Raw genomic sequence first — 21,244 nt, forward strand, 5'->3', positions numbered from 1 at the left:
GTGAATCACTCATTACAACATCATGCGGCAGAGAGTTCCATAGTCTCACTGCTCTTACAGTAAAGAATCCACGTCTGTGATTATGATTAAACCTTCTTTCCTCCAGACGTAGAAGATGCCCCCTTGTCCCCGTCTCAGGCCTCAGAGTAAAAAGATCAGTAGAAAGGTCTTTGTACTGTCCCCTCATATACTTGTACATAGTAATAAGATCACCCCTAAGCCTTCGTTTTTCCACAGTAAATAACCCCAAGTGTAATAACCTGTCTTGGTATTGCAGACCCCCCAGTCCTCTAATAACCTTGGTCGCTCTTCTCTGCACCCGCTCTAGTTCAGCTATGTCTTTCTTATACACCGGAGACCAGAACTGTACACAGTATTCTAAGTGTGGTCGCACTAATGACTTGTATAGAGGTAAAATTATGTTCTCCTCATGAGCATCTATGACTCTTTTAATGCATCCCATTATTTTATTTGCCTTTGTAGCAGCTGCCTTACACTGGCCACTAAATGTGAGCTTGTCGTCCACCAATACACCCAGGTCTTTTTCAGTTACAGTTTTGCCCAGTGTTTTACAATTAAGCATATAATTATACATTTTATTTCCTCTGCCCAAGTGCATTACCTTACATTTATCCCCATTAAAGCTCATTTTCCATTTATCAGCCCAAGCTTCTAGTTTACATAGATCCTCCTGTAATATAAAATTGTCCTCCTCTGTATTGATTACCCTGCAGAGTTTAGTGTCATCTGCAAATATTGAAATAATACTCTGTATGCCCCCTACAAGGTCATTAATAAATATGTTAAAAAGAAGGGGGCCCAATACTGACCCCTGTGGTACCCCACTGTTAACTGAGACGCAGTCTGAGTGTTTTCCATTAATAACCACCCTTTGTTTCCTATCACTGAGCCAATTCTTAACCCACATACATATATTTTCCCCTATCCCCATTGTTCTCATTTTATGTATCAACCTTTTGTGTGGAATCGTATCAAAAGCATTTGAAAAGTCCATATACACAACATCCACTGCATTTCCTTGGTCCAGTCCAGAACTTGCCTCCTCATAACAACTGATCAGATTAGTTTGACAGGAACGGTCCCTCGCAAACCCATGTTGATATTGGGTCATGAGGTTATTCTTCTTCAGATACTCTATTATAGCATCTCTTAGGAAACCCTCCAGGATTTTACCCACAGTAGAGGTTAAGCTTACCGGCCTATAATTTCCAAGTTCAGTTTTTGTCCCCTTTTTGAATATTGGCACCACATTTGCTATACGCCAGTCCTGTGGTACAGACCCCGTTATTATGGAATCTTTAAAGATTAAAAATAATGGTCTATCTATGACATTACTTAATTCCTGCAGTACTCACGGGTGTATCCAATCCGGGCCCGGGGATTTGTCAACTTTAGTGATTTTTAGACGCCGCCGTACTTCCTGCTGGGTTAAGCAAGTGTCATTTAATGGAGAATTTTTGTTATCACTAATCATGTTTTCTGTCATGCGATTTTCTTGTGTAAATACGGTTGAAAAAAAATCATTTAGCATATTGGCTTTTTCCTCATCCTCATCCACCATTTCACCCAGACTATTTTTAAGGGGGCCAACACTATCATTTTTTAGTTTTTTACTATTTATGTAGTTAAAGAATATTTTGGGGTTATTTTTACTTTCTCTGGCAATGATTCTCTCTGTCTCAATCTTTGCTGCCTTGATTTGTTTTTTACATAATTTATTTAATTTTCTATATTTATTTAATGCCTCCTCACTACCTACTTGCTTTAGTTCTCTAAATGCTTTCTTTTTGTTACTTATTGCGCCCCTTACAGCTCTATTTAGCCATAGTGGTTTCCTCCTATTTCTAGCATGTTTATTCCCAAAGGGTATATATTCTGCACAGGTCCTATTCAGGATGTTAATAAATGTCTCCCATTTGCTTTGTGTAGCTTTATGTCTCAGGATATCGTCCCAGTTTATTGCACTAAGATCATCTCTTAACCGTTGGAAATTTGCCTTCCTGAAGTTTAGTGTCCTTGTAACCCCTCTACTACACATCTTATTAAAGGTTACATGAAAACGTATTATTTTGTGATCACTATTACCCAAGTGACCCCCAACTCGTATATTTGATATGCGGTCTGGCCTATTGGTTAATATTAGGTCTAGCAGTGCCCCCCTTCTTGTTGGGTCCTGAACCAGTTGTGAAAGGTAATTGTCTCTCATAGTTGTCAAAAACCTATTACCTTTGCTTGAACTTCATGTTTCTGTCCCCCAATGTATTTCAGGGTAGTTGAAGTCTCCCATAATAATGACTTCTCCTTGAGTCGTTGCTTCATCTATTTGCTTTACGAGGATATTCTCCGCTACTTCCATTATTTTTGGAGACTTATAACAAACCCCTATCAGTAATTTATTATTTTTCCCCCCCCCCCTTATCTCCACCCACAGGGACTCTACATTTTCATTACATTCACATATATCCTCTCGCAAGACAGGTTTTAATGATGATTTTACATATAAACACTCCCCCCCCTCGCTTGTTTGTATGGTCATTTCTGAACAGACTATAGCCCTGTAAATTAACTGCCCAGTCATGGGTCTCGTCCAGCTACGTCTCAGATATCCCTACCATGTCATAATTATTTTCCAACAAAATTAATTCGAATTCCTCCATTTTGTTCGTGAGGCTTCTGGCATTAGTGTACATGCATTTTATGTATCTCTCTGTACCTCTATTCCTTCTTACTATATTGACTGTTCCAACCCCACCCCCAATTTCTTTATTTGTGCCCAGGTCACTATCTGCACTATCTTCCCCACCTATAAAATGAATACCCTCCCCCCCAATCCCTAGTTTAAACACTCCTCCAACCTTCTAGCCATTTTCTCCCCCAGCACAGCTGCACCCTCCCCATTAAGGTGCAGCCGGTCCCTAGCGTAGAGTCTGTAGCCAACTGAGGAGTCGGCCCAGTTCTCCAGGAACCCAAATCCCTCCTTCCTACACCAGTTCTTGAGCCACTTATTTATCTCCCTAATCTCCCGTTGCCTCTATGGCGTGGCACGTAGTACCGGTAGTATTTCAGAGAATACCACCTAGGAGGTCCTTTCTTTCAGCTTGCAGCCTAATTCCCTGAAATCATCTTTAAGGACCTTCCACCTACCTCTAACTTTGTCATTTGTGCCAATGTGCACCATGACCGCTGGGTCCTCACCAGCCCCTCCCAGTAATCTGTCAACCCGATCAGCGATGTGCCGGACTCGAGCGCCAGGTAGGCAGCATACTGTTCGACGATCCCTGTCTTTGTGACAGATTGCCCTATCTGTTCCCCTAATAATTGAGTCCCCCACTACCAGCACCTGCCTGGCCTGCCCTACTCTCCTATTTCCCTCTTTACTGGAGCTGACACTCCTCCGGCTTTCAGGGGACATGCATTGCTGCAGTAGTGCTACCCCAGTACCGTCACTCCCCTCATCTGCCAACTTTGCAAACTTATTGGGGTGTGCCAGATCAGGACTAGCGACCTCACTGTCCTGCAGCTCCCGACTACCACCCTCCCCCACATCTACCCCAGTGAGCTGCTGACTCCTTTCCATGTTGTCAATGGATCTCAGTGTTGCCAGCTGCTCATTTAGATCCAGTATCTGGGCTTCCAAACGCAAAACGTGCACACATCTCGCGCAGCAGTAAGCAACCCCGACCGACTGTTCAAGGAATACATACATGTGGCAAGATGTACACTGGATAGGATTGTCAATAATGGAGCTCATTTCCTAATGGGGCTTGCAATAGACAGAATGTTAAGTAAAAAGAAAAGTAAAGAATTAATGAAATACAGACAGCAATTCAGTCCAAAGTCCTCCCTTCCAAGCTCCCTGAATCCAAAGTCACTGAAAAACAAGTCACACACTTACTTTCATTCGCACTTACACTCCGGACACACTCAGCTCGTTCACACTCGCAAACTAAGAGATTTAAAGAGGGTTTTTTTTTTTTTTTTCCCTTTTCCAGCAATGCACCCTTCACCTCAATGCACTTCCAAAGGACTGGATGCCCAACCAGCTGCCCCTTATAAACCCTTAATTATGACCCTTTCCCCTTAATTAACCCCTTGTGAGTAAAGCTACACCTCAGGATTTTAGTGAAATGTAGTTAACCCTTAAATACACAGGTAGTAAACTAAGAAACTAAAACTGTAGTGAGAAAATAAGTTTTAAAAAGCCCAATAAATCTAAACAGGTAGAAAAGCACTCAGCAGGTCACAATGCAGCACTCACCGCAATTCACACAGGTATTTTCTGCAGGATTCCCAATACCTCTTCACTGAAAAACAAGTCACACACTTTCGTTCGCACTTACGCTCCGGACACACTCAGCTCGTTCACACTCGCAAACTAAGAGATTTAAAGAGTTTTTTTTTTTTTTCCCTTTTCCAGCAATGCACCCTTCACCTCAATGCACTTCCAAATAAGTAACATCAAATGACCAAAGAACCCCATTCATGAGTTTTATTTTAAATAGTAAGTTATCCTGTCTCTCCTGGATATGGGATAAGTTACTGATGGGTGGTGGAGTCCCATGAAGCCGGAGTAGGAGTCATTGGAAATGGACCTTGCAGAGCCCCATTTTTATCAGAATGGAGGTGCATATGTTCGGCCTCCGCTCCATTCATTGTCTATAGTACTTCTGGAGAAAATATAGTCAAGAACTTTCCTGTTCCTTACAGTCTCATAGACAATGATTCATTTCCAAGCCAGAGACTTAACCATGTACTGTGCATCAATATATGTTGTCCCATTAAAGTAGTTATCTAGGACAAATTTTTGTTTTCTTTTGTGGAGCCCAGCACTCATCAATGGGTTGTCAGAGCAGCCAGGGGCCTGCTAAAGGCCACCATGGGTGCCATTTTTGCCCTCCTATGAAGCTCAGCCTATGGCCAGGCTTTGTAGAAGCACATTATTTTTATCTATGTATTGCAATACTGTAGTATCAGACAATTGCAAGTTCAAGTCCCCTAAGGCACTAAAAAAGAAATAAAAAATAAAGTTTTTGAAATTTGCAAAAAAAAACCATTCCAGTAACCCTCCTTACCCCATTAAAAATAAAGACATAAAAACATATATTAGTCAGTAAAAAAGTAACAGAAAAAAAAAAAAATTAACAGAAAACGCCATAAAGAGTAATCCACAGGCTGCACGTCTAAGAAAAGGAGATTTTTTCTGTCTTAAATGGTATTCTTCGTTACAGGCACATTGTGCTGGTACACAGACATACGTCTCTCTATATAGTAGTACATCTCTATATACCTGTAATATAGTAATAATCACATTTTTATGCACTTTTTAAATATATTATTTTAAATAACATTTGCATCCCTGTAATTGTAACAGTCTGTACAATACAGTAAACAGATAACAGTATATTAACGGTGATTGGAAAATAGTATAAAAATGGTGTTTGTTTTTTTTCTCCACTACACTAATACAAAAGTTAGAGAACTTGACATCAGGATTTTATACCCCAAACTGATAACATGTATAAAGGGGCTTTAATGCTGTGTACATCTTTCCCTTTCTTGTAGAAATTATTTTTGCTGTTTTAGAGAAATCCATAGTTGAAATTGTATGCTGAAAAGCCAAAAGTGCAGTGGGCGGGCGCTGCACTTACAGCTCTCCTGATTCTCTCTCTATTCCTGCTTCCTGACTCCTATCTCTAGGTCACTCATATTTCAGTGACCTGTCCGTCACAGACAGAAGACAGGCAGCAGGCGGGGAAAAGGCAGAGAAGCAGGAGAGCTGTAAGGGCAGCGCCCACCCACTGCACTTGTGGCTCTTTAGCATACAATTTCAAATATTGATTACTCTAAAACAGAAAAATGGATTTCTACATGTAAGGTGAGGATTTGCCATTTGTTTGGGGTATAAAATCCTGATGCAGATTCTCTTTAATATTATTGTAACACTTTTATATACCTGTTTAGCTGTCACAGCTATTAATGAATAATCCAGAAAAATAGTTTAGCGATATGAAAAAGTAGATCACAAAATTGTCATTGTGTATGTGCATATCTATATATATATATATAATCGTCTTATCCCGTCTGTCTCTCTGTCTGTCTTTCTGTCTGTCCAGTAAATCCCGCATCGCTGATTGGTCCGGCCACTGTCTGTCCAGGAAATCCCGAGTCGCTCATTGGTCCGGCCGCGGCCAATCAGCGACGCAGGATTTCAGAAAAAGATGGAGGCCGTTAGCGGCTCATCTGCCGGACGGAGGTCAGCGGCAATGCAGCAGGGAGATGACCGGCGCTAGCCGCTCATCTCCCCGCTGCTGGCAGCACAAGTACCCCGACAGGCGGCGCCGCTCACCTCCATGTGGCTAACGTCGGGAGATCAGCGGCTTGGCCCGCTGATCTCCGGAGGGCAAGTGTGAACGGAGGACCGGAGAGCGGCGCCGCCGGTCGGGATGCTTCTCCTGCGAGCAGCCGCTCATCTCCCGGCTTCTCGCAGCGGAAGTAGCCGCACAGGCAGTGCCGCTCCCCGGTCCTCACTAATACGACGCTGATTGGTCGCGATCGACGCCCGCGACCAATCAGCGATATGGGCGGAAAATTTAAACGCCGCTCTGCTGATTGGTCGCGGCCGGCGACCGCGACCAATCAGCGATATGGGCGGCAAATTTAAACCCCGCTCTGCTGATTGGTCGCGGCCGCCGGCTGCGACCGATCAGCGCCAAATTTCAACGACGCTCTGCTGATGGGTCGAGGCCGCTGTCCGCGGCCAATCAGCGATTTTGGCGCAAAATTTAAACACCGCTCTGCTGATTGGTCGCGGCTGGCGGCTGCGACCAATCAGCGAGATTGGCGCCAAATTTAAACACCGCTCTGCGAGATTGGCGCCAAATTTAAACCCCGCTCTGCTGATTGGTCGCGGCCGCCGCCGGCGACCAATCAGCGAGATTCGCGCCAAATTTAAACAACACTCTGCTGATTGGTCGCGGCCGCATACATATTCTAGAATACCCGATGCGTTAGAATCGGGCCACCATCTAGTTTTATATATTCTTTAGTAGATGCGTTTACTATGTACATGCATATGTAATGTGTAAATGGGCATGTGTGATTTTTATTATATTGTGCTTATTGAGAATATACATGTAAATGTGCGTGTGTTTACATGGGTGGGGCTTGATGATGGGGTCCCAGACACAAATACTGTACAGGGGCCCATCACTGGCAGTGTCCGCCCTGGAGTTTAATCGAAGCTCTGAAGAGAAGTCATAATCCAGAGGAATGGAGGATTTTAATCGATTCATCTAAACAACCCTAAAAGCTGTCTTGCTGCATAATGGTAATGTGCTACCTTCAATTCCAGTTGCTTTTGCAGTCCACATGAAAGAAATCTATGACAACATGAAACAGCTGTTGAGGTGCCTGAACTATGACTAACATTTATGGCCTCTCTGTGGTGACTTATAGGTGCTTGCCCTCTTACTTCGTCTCCAGGGTGGATACACAAAGTACTGCTGTTTTCTGTGTGAGTGGGATAATCGTGCAAGAGAATATCACTACAATAAAAGACTGGCCTCTCCGACATTTCAGCCAGAAAGTAAATATTCTGCATCCAGCACTTGTTGAGCCACATAAGATTTTGCTACTACCATTGTATATCAAGTTGGGCCTAATGAAGAACTTTGTAATGGCAGTGGATAAAAATGCAAAAGAATTCAAGTATTTCATTGATAAATTTCCAAGGTTGAGTGAAGCAAAGATAAAGGAAGGAGTCTGTAGTCGACCTCAGATTCATAAGCTTCTTCAAGATGAGTAGTTTCTCCGTCTGTTGCAGGGCAAGGAAAAGGCTGCATGGGTAGCATTTGCATTAGTGGTAACTAACTTTTTGGGAAACTCAAGCGCAGATAACTGAAGAGTTGGTGGAAAATCTCCTCAAAACATATAAGGATCTTGGCTGTATCATGTCCTTAAAGATTCATTTCTTACATTCGCATCTAGACTTTTTTTCCACCAAATTGTGGGGCAGTAAGCCACGAGCATGATGAGATTTCACCAAGATACTGCAGCTATAGGGAAAAGATATCAAGGAAAATGGAATCCATCAGTGCTTGCAGATTACTGTTGGACAATTGTAACAGATGATCCAATGCAGGAGTACAAGAGACGAGCAAAAAAGAGTTGTCACTGAATGAGAATCAAATGTTGTACGGCAATTTCTGTAACTGTTTATAATTCGCAATAGTGTTTAGACATGTTTTACTTAGTTATTTGAATTGTTGCTAAGTTTCCGCTAAATAAATATCAGAAAAGAGGCATAATAAAATATTCTGCATCTTTATATTTGCAAAAATAATAATGTACTGAAAAAGGAAAAGTCTGATATCATACAAACAAGAGCCAACTAAATCATTAAGAAATGGTTCATTTGACAACTGAACCTGACAGCTTTTGAAAATATACAGAACAGTGTTATCAGCATTTCATACGTTTGTAAACTTTTATTGACAAATACATCAAGTTTATGCAAAGATTCAATATGAATAGTGTTGTCCCTTATTTTTCAAGACTTCTGCCCTTCCATCAGGCATGCTGATTTACAGTTGGCATAACACAGGATCCATGGTAGAAGTCACCTTTTCTTCTCAGAGCAATCATTTTTCCAAATGTGCCAAACTGATTGGCATCATCAGAAGCAACAAGTTTCTTCTGCAGTCCAGTCCCTGTACTTGCTGCAGAATGTAAGCCTAATCTTGATTTTTTTCTTGGAGAATAAATTGACTACTTTGTTGCCCTACTTGACACCAGGCTACACTCCAAAAGCCTGATTCATACCAATAGTGAAGCATCCTGAGGCCATTCAAGTGTGGGGGCTTTTCATGCAAGGAAGTGGGCTCACTTACAATTTTGCCTGAGAACACTGCCATTAATAACATTGTCCAATGAAACAAGAGCAATTTTGTGATGGACAATGCCTTTTCCTGCATGATGAAGACAACATCACAAGGCAAAAGTGATAACCAAGTGGTTGGTGGTGAACAAAACATTACAATTTTGGCTCCATGGCCAGGACACTAACCAGATCTTAATCCCATTGAGAGCCAGTTGTCACTCCTGAAAAGAACCCACAGAAATTGTGATGAACTCCAAATCACTTATTAGACAAGCATGGGCACTCATCAATCAGGATCTGGCCCAGAAGATGATATCCAGCTGCCGGGATGAAGGGCAGAAATCAGAAGAAATAAGCAGTGCTGGAAATATTGAGTCTTTACATATGCTTGGTGTATTTGTGAATCAAATTTATGAAATGCTTATAATTGTACTTCAGTAAAAATAGAAACATCTGACTTTTGTTGCAGTCTCAAAACTTTTCGCCACAACTTCAGAATCATAAAAAAAAATTCTCATGATAATAAAGGAAAACCTATAAAGAGATATAGAAAAAATAATAAAGGATAGTCGGCACGGTTTTTCTAAGAAGATAATTTGTTAAACTAACTTGATAAGCTAATATGAAGTGAGTAGAAACGTCGACAGAGGGTAGCTGTGGATATATTGTTTTTGAACTTTCCATTTGACTCTGTCCCACATAGACGACTAATCGGTAATTTAAAGAGTTTGTCCAGTGAAAGCAAGTTGTCATCTAGCCGCAGGTTGGGTGATGACTTCTTGATTGGTGGGGCTAGGATGGCTGGGACCTGCACCAGTTAGGAAAATGGAGAACTTTCATCTCCTTAAGAATGCAGCAGCAGCACCCATACTCGACTGCTGATCTATTCATTCCCTATGGGGCTGGCAAGGGCTGTGATCTGTTTTTTTTAGAAGTCCTGTAGACTAAGACCGACCTGCTGGTCCATATTGAAATAAGGATAAAAATTCCATTACTGCTAATCGGTGCAGGTGCCAACATTGTGGCCTCCACTGATCAGCAAGTTATTGCCTAGTTTGTGCATAAACAATGATGATATCGTTACACTGGACAACTTTTTAAAGGTCTATAGCTTAGTATGTAAGCTTTGTAATTGGACAAAAACTGGCACAAGCATTGGGCACCCACTTGGAAGATGAGTTCCAGTGTGGTTAAATGTAAAGTTATGCATGTGGGCTCCAAATGATCTAGGACAAGTGAAGCTAGGAGTCATATGAAGAGAAGGATCTGGTTGTACTTGTAGATCACAGATTATATAACAGCTTGCAATGACAATCATCAGCCTCTAAGGCCAGCAGGATATTGTCATGTATTAAAAGATGTGGACTTGTGGGACAAAGATGTAATAATACCACTTTACAAAGCATTAGTGCACCCTCATATGGAATATGTAGTTCAGTTCAAGGCACAAGTTCAAAGAAAGAGTAACTGGAGCTAAAAAGGAAAAAAGAAGAGACACTAAACTGATATTAGTTCTGAGTAAATATTAAAATAAATATATATATTTAGACTTGAGAAGAGAAGTCTAAAGAGGAACATGATTAACTTGTACAAGTACATAAGTGGCCCATACAAAAAATATAATTAAAATGAGTTTCATGTAAAACCCCCTCAAGAAACAAGGGGGCAGTCCCTCCACCTGGAGAAGAAAAGGTTTAATCTCCAGAGGAGACGAGATTTCTTTACCATAAGAAATAGTAATCTATGGACTAGTCGACCTCAAGAGCTGGAAATAGCGGGAACCATCAATAGTTTCGAAAAATGCTTTTATAGAAGGGAAAAAACGTAGTGGATTCACGCTCAGGATTGGAAGGGAAATTCTTGCTCTCTAGGACAGAATTGAGAATTTGATTCTTGAAGCGTTTTGCTCATCCGTAATAGAAAATGACCAGTATAGATTAAGGATCAGGAGTTTTCAAAACATCATGTAACCTGGCGCTCTCCACTCTAACAGCCGACACTGTGGAGAGACCGTCCCACACATTATTTTTTATTTAATTTTATTTTTTGTTCCATTGATTCCTCATAGTGAAAGGGGCTGGCTGGAGGGGGCAGAGAGCGATGGGCCTGGGTCACATTTCCTATAATTCTCAACCCCAGAGAGAAAGCGTCATCTGTCTCCAAATCAGAGTGATCTCCCCTGTATACATGAGCACATCCAGTGTTATATTACTCTACATATACACATGGAAGAACTGGGGGAAGGGGGCACTATCTCCAGGAATGGAGGGGTTAATGCCCCCTGTATATATGATCACATCCAGCGTTATATTACTCTACATATACATATGACAGAACTGGGGGAAGGGGGCACTATCTCCAGGAATGGAGGGGTTAATGCCCCCTGTATACATGAGCACATCCAGCGTTATATTACTATACATATACACATGGCAGAACTGGGGGAAGGGGGGCACTATCTCCAGGAATGGAGGGGTTAATGCCCCCTGTATACATGAGCACATCCAGCGTTATATTACTCTACATATACACATGACAGAACTGGGGGAAGGGGGCACTATCTCCAGGAATGGAGGGGTTAATGCCCCCTGTATACATGAGCACATCCAGCGTTATATTACTGTAAATATACACATGGCAGAACTGGGGGAAGGGGGCACTATCTCCGGGAATGGAGGGGTTAATGCCCCCTGTATACATGAGCACATCCAGCGTTATATTACTGTACATATACATATGGCAGAACTGGGGGAGGGGGCACTATCTCCGGGAATGGAGGGGTTAATGTCCCCTGTATACATGATCACATCCAGCGTTGTATTACTGTACATATACACATGGCAGAACTGGGGGAAGGGGGGCACTATCTCCAGGAATGGAGGGGTTAATGTTCCCTGTATACATGAGCACATCCAGCGTTATATTACTGTACATATACACATGGCAGAACTGGGGGAAGGGGGCACTATCTCCGGGAATGGAGGGGTTAATGCCCCCTGAATACATGAGCATATCCAGCGTTATATTACTGTACATATACACATGGCAGAACTGGGGCACTATCTCTGGGAATGGAGGGGTTAATGTCCCCTGTATACATGAGCACATCCAGTGTTATATTACTGTACATATACACATGGCAGAACTGCAGGAAGGGGGGGCACTATCTCCGGGAATTGAGGGGTTAATGTCCCCTGTATACATGAGCACATACAGCGTTATATTACTGTACATATACACATGGCAGAACTGGGGGAAGGGGGCACCATCTCCAGGAATGGAGGGGTTAATGCCCCCTGTATACATGAGCACATCCAGCGTTATATTACTGTACATATACACATGGCAAAACAGGGGGAGGGGGCACTATCTCCGGGAATGGAGGGGTTAATGTCCCCTGTATACATGAGCACATCCAGCATTATATTACTGCACATATACACATGACAGAACTGGGGGAGGGGGCACTATCTCCGGGAATGGAGGGGTTAAGGTCCCCTGTATACATGAGCACATTCAGCATTATATTACTGTACATATACACATGGCAGAACTGGGGGGAGGGGGCACTATCTCAGGGAATGGAGGGGTTAATGATCCCTGTATACATGAGCACATCCAGCATTATATTACTGTACATATACACATGGCAGAACTGGGGGAAGGGGGGCACTATCTCCGGGAATGGAGGGGTTAATGTCCCCTGTATACATGAGCACATCCAGCGTTATATTACTGTACATATACACATGACAGAACTGGGGGAGGGGGCACTATCTCCGGGAATGGAGGGGTTAATGTCCCCTGTATACATGAGCACATCCAGCGTTATATTACTGTACATATACACATGGCAGAACTGGGGGAAGGGGGGGCACTATCTCTGGGAATAGAGGGGTTAATGTCCCCTGTATACATGAGCACATCCAGCGTTATATTACTGTACATATACACATGGCAGAACTGGGGGAAGGGGGGGCACTATCTCTGGGAATAGAGGGGTTAATGTCCCCTGTATACATGAGCACATCCAGCGTTATATTACTGTACATATACACATGGCAGAACTGGGGGAGGGGGCACTATCTCCGGGAATGGAGGGGTTAATGTCCCCTGTATACATGAGCACATCCAGCGTTATATTACTGTACATATACACATGACAGAACTGGGGGAGGGGGCACTATCTCCGGGAATGGAGGGGTTAATGTCCCCTGTATACATGAGCACATCCAGCGTTATATTACTGTACATATACACATGACAGAACTGGGGGAGGGGGCACTATCTCCGGGAATGGAGGGGTTAATGTCCCCTCTATACATGAGCACATCCAGCGTTATATTACTGTACATATACACATGGCAGAACTGGGGGGAGGGGCACTATCTCCGGGAATGGAGGGGTTAATGCCCCCTATATACATGATCACATACAGCGTTATATTACTGTACATATACACATGGCAGAACTGGGGGAAGGGGGCACCATCTCCAGGAATGGAGGGGTTAATGCCCCCTGTATACATGAGCACATCCAGCGTTATATTACTGTACATATACACATGGCAAAACAGGGGGAGGGGGCACTATCTCCGGGAATGGAGGGGTTAATGCCCCCTGTATACATGATCACATCCAGCGTTATATTACTGTACATATATACATGGCAGAACTGGAGGAAGGGGGCACTATCTCCGGAAATGGAGGGGTTAATGTCCTCTGTATACATGAGAACATCCAGCGTTATATTACTGCACATATACACATGACAGAACTGGGGGAGGGGGCACTATCTCCGGGAATGGAGGGGTTAAGGTCCCCTGTATACATGAGCACATTCAGCATTATATTACTGTACATATACACATGGCAGAACTGGGGGGAGGGGGCACTATCTCCGGGAATGGAGGGGTTAATGATCCCTGTATACATGAGCACATCCAGCATTATATTACTGTACATATACACATGGCAGAACTGGGGGAAGGGTGGCACTATCTCCGGGAATGGAGGGGTTAATGTCCCCTGTATACATGAGCACATCCAGCGTTATATTACTGTACATATACACATGACAGAACTGGGGGAGGGGGCACTATCTCCGGGAATGGAGGGGTTAATGTCCCCTGTATACATGAGCACATCCAGCGTTATATTACTGTACATATACACATGGCAGAACTGGGGGAAGGGGGGGCACTATCTCTGGGAATAGAGGGGTTAATGTCCCCTGTATACATGAGCACATCCAGCGTTATATTACTGTACATATACACATGGCAGAACTGGGGGAAGGGGGGGCACTATCTCTGGGAATAGAGGGGTTAATGTCCCCTGTATACATGAGCACATCCAGCGTTATATTACTGTACATATACACATGGCAGAACTGGGGGAGGGGGCACTATCTCCGGGAATGGAGGGGTTAATGTCCCCTGTATACATGAGCACATCCAGCGTTATATTACTGTACATATACACATGACAGAACTGGGGGAGGGGGCACTATCTCCGGGAATGGAGGGGTTAATGTCCCCTGTATACATGAGCACATCCAGCGTTATATTACTGTACATATACACATGACGGAACTGGGGGAGGGGGCACTATCTCCGGGAATGGAGGGGTTAATGTCCCCTCTATACATGAGCACATCCAGCGTTATATTACTGTACATATACACATGGCAGAACTGGGGGGAGGGGCACTGTCTCCGGGAATGGAGGGGTTAATGCCCCCTGTATACATGAGCACATCCAGCGTTATATTACTGTACATATACACATGACAGAACTGGGGGAGGGGGCACTATCTCCGGGAATGGAGGGGTTAATGCCCCCTGTATACATGAGCACATCCAGCGTTATATTACTGTACATATACACATGGCAGAACTGGGGGAAGGGGGCACTATCTCTGGGAATGGAGGGGTTAATGCCCCCTGTATACATGAGCACATCCAGCGTTATATTACTATACATATACACATGACAGAACTGGGGGAGGGGGCACTATCTCCGGGAATGGAGGGGTTAATGCCCCCTGTATACATGAGCACATCCAGCGTTATATTACTGTACATATACACATGGCAGAACTGGGGGAAGGGGGCACCATCTCCAGGAATGGAGGGGTTAATGCCCCCTGTATACATGAGCACATCCAGCGTTATATTACTGTACATATACACATGGCAAAACAGGGGGAGGGGGCACTATCTCCGGGAATGGAGGGGTTAATGTCCCCTGTATACATGAGCACATCCAGCATTATATTACTGTACATATACACATGGCAGAACTGGGGGAAGGGGGCACTATCTCCGGAAATGGAGGGGTTAATGTCCTCTGTATACATGAGAACATCCAGCGTTATATTACTGCACATATACACATGACAGAACTGGGGGAGGGGGCACTATCTCCGGGAATGGAGGGGTTAAGGTCCCCTGTATACATGAGCACATTCAGCATTATATTACTGTACATATACACATGGCAGAACTGGGGGGAGGGGGCACTATCTCCGGGAATGGAGGGGTTAATGATCCCTGTATACATGAGCACATCCAGCATTATATTACTGTACATATACACATGGCAGAACTGGGGGAAGGGGGGCACTATCTCCGGGAATGGAGGGGTTAATGTCCCCTGTATACATGAGCACATCCAGCGTTATATTACTGTACATATACACATGACAGAACTGGGGGAGGGGGCACTATCTCCGGGAATGGAGGGGTTAATGTCCCCTGTATACATGAGCACATCCAGCGTTATATTACTGTACATATACACATGGCAGAACTGGGGGAAGGGGGGGCACTATCTCTGGGAATAGAGGGGTTAATGTCCCCTGTATACATGAGCACATCCAGCGTTATATTACTGTACATATACACATGGCAGAACTGGGGGAAGGGGGGGCACTATCTCTGGGAATAGAGGGATTAATGTCCCCTGTATACATGAGCACATCCAGCGTTATATTACTGTACATATACACATGGCAGAACTGGGGGAGGGGGCACTATCTCCGGGAATGGAGGGGTTAATGTCCCCTGTATACATGAGCACATCCAGCGTTATATTACTGTACATATACACATGACAGAACTGGGGGAGGGGGCACTATCTCCGGGAATGGAGGGGTTAATGTCCCCTGTATACATGAGCACATCCAGCGTTATATTACTGTACATATACACATGACAGAACTGGGGGAGGGGGCACTATCTCCGGGAATGGAGGGGTTAATGTCCCCTCTATACATGAGCACATCCAGCGTTATATTACTGTACATATACACATGGCAGAACTGGGGGGAGGGGCACTGTCTCCGGGAATGGAGGGGTTAATGCCCCCTGTATACATGAGCACATCCAGCGTTATATTACTGTACATATACACATGACAGACCTGGGGGAGGGGGCACTATCTCCGGGAATGGAGGGGTTAATGCCCCCTGTATACATGAGCACATCCAGCGTTATATTACTGTACATATACACATGGCAGAACTGGGGGAAGGGGGCACTATCTCTGGGAATGGAGGGGTTAATGTCCCCTGTATACATGAGCACGTTCAGCGTTATATTACTGTACATATACACATGGCAGAACTGGGGGAAGGGGGCACTATCTCCGGGAATGGAGGGGTTAATGCCCCCTGTATACATGAGCACATCCAGCATTATATTACTGTACATATACACATGGCAGAACTGGGGGAAGGGGGCACTATCTCCGGGAATGGAGGGGTTAATGCCCCCTGTATACTTGAGCACATCCAGCGTTATATTACTGTACATATACACATGGCAGAACTGGGGGAAGGGGGCACTATCTCCGGGAATGGAGGGGTTAATGCCCCCTATATACATGAGCACATCCAGCGTTATATCACTGTACATATACACATGGCAGAACTGGGGGGAGGGGGCACTGTCTCCGGGAATGGAGGGGTTAATGTCCCCTGTATACATGAGCACATCCAGCGTTATATTACTGTACATATACACATGGCAGAACTGGGGGGAGGGGGCACTGTCTCCGGGAATGGAGGGGTTAATGTCCCCTGTATACATGAGCACATCCAGCGTTATATTACTGTACATATACACATGGCAGAACTGGGGGGAGGGGCACTATCTCCGGGAATGGAGGGGTTAATGCCCCCTGTATACATGAGCACATCCAGCGTTATATTACTATACATATACACATGACAGAACTGGGGGAGGGGGCACTATCTCCGGGAATGGAGGGGTTAATGCCCCCTGTATACATGAGCACATCCAGCGTTATATTACTGTACATATACACATGGCAGAACTGGGGGAAGGGGGCACTATCTCCGGGAATGGAGGGGTTAATGTCCCCTGTATACATGAGCACGTTCAGCGTTATATTACTGTACATATACACATGGCAGAACTGGGGGAAGGGGGCACTATCTCTGGGAATGGAGGGGTTAATGTCCCCTGTACACATGAGCACATCCATCGTTATATTACTGTACATATACACATGGCAGAACTGGGGGAAGGGGGCACTATCTCCGGGAATGGAGGGGTTAATGCCCCCTGTATACATGAGCACATCCAGCGTTATATTACTGTACATATACACATGGCAGAACTGGGGGAAGGGGGCACTATCTCCGGGAATGGAGGGGTTAATGCCCCCTGTATACTTCAGCACATCCAGCGTTATATTACTGTACATATACACATGGCAGAACTGGGGGAAGGGGGCACTATCTCCAGGAATGGAGGGGTTAATGCCCCCTATATACATGAGCACATCCAGCGTTATATCACTGTACATATACACATGGCAGAACTGGGGGGAGGGGGGCACTATCTCCAGGAATGGAGGGGTTAATGCCCCCTGCGCCCAGTAATGGGGGATCTCCACATACCTCCACCTGCAGAGCCGCCACCACATATATGGCTGTTCTGTGCGCACAGGACCTGTGATGAGGTCACAGGAGGGGAGGAGTCAGGGGTCACATGATCAGGGGCCTCAGTGGATGCAGGACTCTGCTGTGCTGGTTGTCATGGTGCTGGATGAGGGGAAGTTTATGTGTGGGGTCAGGAGGGGTTTACAGTGTGGATGTAGCAGAGCCGCGTGTGTACGAGGTGTACGGAGAGGAGCCACGTGTGTACGAGGTGTACGGAGAGGAGCCGTGCGTGTACGAGGTGTACGGAGAGGAGCCGTGCGTGTACGAGGTGTACGGAGAGGAGCCGTGCGTGTACGATGTGTATGGAGCGGAGCCGCGCGTGTACGATGTGTATGGAGCGGAGCCGTGTGTATGTAGTGGAGCTGTCTGTATCTCTATCACTTATATTATGCTGTTATACATTATATAATATAAGCTCTATCTTACCTGGTGGTGATTTATCATTTCTATTTATTATTTCACAGCCTTCTCCTTCTCGAGCCCAAAATTTTAATATCCGATGGTAGTAGGAAAATTGGCCTAGAAGAATCACAAAATCTGGGGTTATTATCAGGCTTAGGAAGAATGGTTACTATTGCTTCCTTCATTGATGTTGGCAAGGCCAAGGTCTTGTATTTGGCCTTGAACTCACCCTGGAGCCATGGTGACTAATGCAACTATTTTTATTCGTTATCTCCCATCGTCTTACAACAACTCTGGGTAGCTGGCCACAATGCAATGCCCAAAGTCCAAAAGATCCCAAACCGAGGCTGGTAGTTCCATTGCCCCCATACCAACTTTTGGTTGGCCTACAGCTTTTCTATCTCCCGCAGGTATAGTCTGCAGTCACAGCCTATGCTCCTCCAGAAGACTGATACCACGACTGAAGCGCGTGTATCCAGCGCCAGCCGGCAACAGTTCTTATGATAGTTCCACAAATCCAGAAGACAGGTACCCCGACCGTAGCACATAAGAGGGGCGATCCAAAAGTAATGATAATCAATACTAAACACAATGAATATAGTAAAAAAAAAATGTTATTTTTCTACATAGTCTCCTAACAAATCTATACATTTAGTCCATCTCTTTTCTAAACTTAGAATTTCCTTCGAAAAAAATTCTTGATCTTGACCCTCAAAAAAATCCCCAACAGCGGTTATCACGTCGCTATTGTCGTCAAATTTCTTGCCCCGGAGGTGTTCCTTGAGCCGAGGAAAGAGAAAGAAGTCACTGGGGGCTAGATCTGGCGAATAGGGGGGGTGTTCCACCAGTTCAAACCCGCTTCTTGAATGGTAGCCATGGCAAGTGCAGCTTTGTGAGCCGGCGCGTTATCTTGGTGAAACAGCACTCCAGCCCGCAGTTTGCCGCGCCTTTTCTCCTTGATAGCCTCCCGCAATCTTATTTGTTCTGCGTAGTAGGAGCCCGTAATAGTGGCTCCCTTCTCCAAATAGTTCACCATAATAATTCCTTCAGCGTCCCAAAAAATGGACGCCATAACCTTCCCTGCTGAGCTTGACACTCTGAATTTCTTCGGCGTCGGTTCGTTTCTATGTCATCGATTGTTGTTTCGTTTCGGGATCAAAGTGGTGGATCCAGGTCTCGTCCATGGTCAAAAAAAGTGACAAAAATTTCTCCTTGTCTGCTTGGAACTTTTCGAGATTTGCTATTGAAATGTCAACTCGTTTCTTCTTTTGCTCGTCGGTTAACATTTTTGGCACCCAACGCGCCGAGACCTTTCTCATATGCAATTCTTTTGCAAGGATTCTTTGAATACTGCCATATGAGATCCCTCTGACCTCAGCTACATGCCTGATAGTCACTCTTCGATCGGCCAATACAACTTCTTCAACTTTTTTCACGTTTTCTTCATTGAGGGACGTGGATGGGCGTCCTTCACGATGTTCATCTTCCGTCGATGTTCTTCCCAGCTTAAATTCCTTGGCCCAGCGTGCAACTGTGGAATATGGAGGAGAAGAGTCCCCCAATGTTTCCACCAAGTCACTGTGTATGTCTTTGGTAGTCATTTTTTTCAAGCAGAGGTATTTGATGACAGCTCTGAGCTCGTTTTTTTCCATTTTGATGTTCACTCCTCGGCAGTTCCTATTCAAATGAATGTAGCTCCCGGGAATCGTGGCCTATTTAAGTGATTTTTTTTTCCTGGACTAGTGGGTACCTAAGAGAGAAGAAAACATTTTATTTTAATTTCTGTGTGCAATAGAAATAACCGATTATCATTACTTTTGGATCACCCCTCGTATATCCAGCTCCAGCCGGAAACTGACCTCCAATCTCCATAGTCCATCCATACACTGGCACCAGCACCTAGCCTCGGCAACAGATCCTCGCCCCTCGACGTCACTGCACAAGCTCGCTCACTAAACATTTGGCTAATTGTTCTACCTCTCCTGTGATCAGCCCTCTGGTTGTGCTGAGATACTAACACTCCACCCCTTTAAAAATTTGCTACAGATAGCTCAAAAGGATGAAGAATGTTCCAGAAACCCAGTTTTCAACCTGTGTGCGGGGTTGTGTATTAGGAATGCCCCCTATAGGGAGGCATAAGACACACATGCCCCCACCAGATGCAGGACAGAAATGGTAATGTAGGCCTTATGTATATATGAGATCCAGCCCGCACATCTTCCTCTGCCTACTGTCACTGAATGGAAACATTGATTTCTGAGGCTGAACATTTTCCAGGAGATTTATGCACCTTAAAGTGACAAGCAAGCAAATCTCTAATAAAACACAACAATAAGATCGACGTAACAGGTGCTCCGTGCTTGACAAAGTCTGTATCCCTTAGAACCGTGGACTCTGCTCTACACCCATTGGTCCAATAGTTTTTAGTCCATGGCCAGCTCCTCACACTTGGTCTCCAGGTGGATACACAAAGTACTCCTGCTTTCTGCGTGTGATAGTCGTGCAAGAGAATATCACTACAATAAAAGAGACTTGCCTCTCCGACATTCATTTCAGCCGGGGAATCAAGATGCCCTGCATCCAGCGTTTGTTGACCCACATATGATTTTACCATTGCCACCATTGTACAAGTGCTTCTCACTAAATTAGAATATCATCAAAAAAGTAAAATTTATTTCAGTTCTTCAATACAAAAAGTGAACCTCATATTATATAGTCATTACAAACAGAGTGAACTATTTCAAGTGTTTATTTCTGTTAAAGGGGTTGTCCCTTACTTTCAATGTGTGATCGGCCAGAGTCCCGCACTCGGCACCCCCGCCGATCAGTTGTATTACCTGCCAGTGGCAGCGGCCGGAAGTGCTTACCTGCGGTGCTTAGCCGTCAAGTTGTAGTGGCCGCCGCAGGGTACTGCACATCCGCCTCCTATTGAATTGAATAGGAGGTGGATGTGCAGTACCCTGCGTTGGCCACT

At 44.6% G+C, this 21,244-nt stretch overlaps 2 protein-coding genes across 2 annotated transcripts in view; both read right to left on the reverse strand.

Moving 5' to 3' along the window:
• Positions 1 to 17,887, reverse strand: part of LOC141270656 (uncharacterized) — a 93,910-nt gene extending 76,023 nt beyond the window's left edge. The window contains exon 1 of the mRNA XM_073680744.1: positions 17,827 to 17,887. The gene's annotated coding sequence lies outside the window, so the exon portion shown is untranslated. The remainder of the gene's footprint in view (positions 1 to 17,826) is intronic.
• The window catches only part of LOC141271428 (uncharacterized), a 160,259-nt gene that overhangs the window by 5,422 nt on the left and 133,593 nt on the right, over positions 1 to 21,244 (reverse strand). Inside the window, exon 16 of the mRNA XM_073681508.1 lies at positions 18,295 to 18,387. The gene's annotated coding sequence lies outside the window, so the exon portion shown is untranslated. The remainder of the gene's footprint in view (positions 1 to 18,294; positions 18,388 to 21,244) is intronic.

The sequence above is a fragment of the Phyllobates terribilis genome, unplaced genomic scaffold (assembly GCF_046119375.1).
Source record: "Phyllobates terribilis strain yellow unplaced genomic scaffold, ASM4611937v1 Scaffold_5__5_contigs__length_657084704, whole genome shotgun sequence".
Classification (NCBI taxonomy): Eukaryota; Metazoa; Chordata; class Amphibia; order Anura; family Dendrobatidae; genus Phyllobates; species Phyllobates terribilis.